The sequence below is a fragment of the Pundamilia nyererei genome, unplaced genomic scaffold, assembly GCF_000239375.1.
Source record: "Pundamilia nyererei isolate P.nyererei 1_Seehausen unplaced genomic scaffold, PunNye1.0 scaffold01163, whole genome shotgun sequence".
Classification (NCBI taxonomy): domain Eukaryota; kingdom Metazoa; phylum Chordata; class Actinopteri; order Cichliformes; family Cichlidae; genus Pundamilia; species Pundamilia nyererei.
Window position 1 is genome coordinate 15,058 of NW_005188564.1, and position 1,010 is coordinate 16,067.

Below are 1,010 nucleotides of genomic sequence, written 5' to 3' on the forward strand. Positions count from 1 at the left end.
GCTGTCCTTTTAACTGCTCGCTGGTTAGCTAGCGTGGGCTATAAGCTGACAGCTAGCCTGGTTAAACAAGCTAGAGTTCCACGCGCATGCAAACAGCTCGTCTCTACTGCTTTAACTGCTAAAACAGAAGGCAATACTGCGGCTGACAGGGTTTATTATATGAAACAGCAGCTTGTTTAGTTTAAACAGTCTGCATTAAGCTGGGCAAACACTGTGCGATTTTTTTTCAGTCTCGTTATTCAGCTCCTGCTCAAACTGTACAATTAAGTCGCAGGGGTTAGAAGTTCATAGGTCACGATGCAGGGTCTCACACTATACGGCCTGATGCTCTGATGCGACCTGAGTGCTCAAACTGCGTCCATAACATGAAGCTTATCATACAAAATCTGTCCCTCGCTCTCCCTCTCTGTCTTTCACTCACACAGACACACACACACACACACACACACACACCATCAACTTTGCTAAATTACTAATGAAAAACATTGACCAGACAGCTTTGACTAAGCAGCAATGTTCATCCAACTCTTTTCATGGTTATTGTAGTCATGATAATTTTGAGAGGCCACATTGAAAAGCCTCGGATACGGAAGCGTAGAGATGCCACCGGGGCAAAAAAAAAAATAGAGCTATATCACGTTATAACATGAAAGGTTTATTGTTCTAACAATATACTTTTAATGTTTGTACAATATAATATCACGTTATTACAATATACATAATTATCACGTTCGTACAATATAAATATTATATTGTATGAACGTGATATTATATTGTTCAAACATGAAAGGTATATTGTACAAACACTAAAAGTATATTGTTTGAACAATAAACTTTTTACGTTATAATGTGATATAGCTCTATTTTTCTTTTGCCTGGGTGGCATCTCTACGCTTACGTACTGGGATGAGCTTGCCTCCTACAAGTTGTGCCTCCATCTCTTGTGTCCAGATCACACGCTGCACTGCCGTGCTGCTCCACCTTTTCTCTTTCATTTCTGTGTTTGTGCG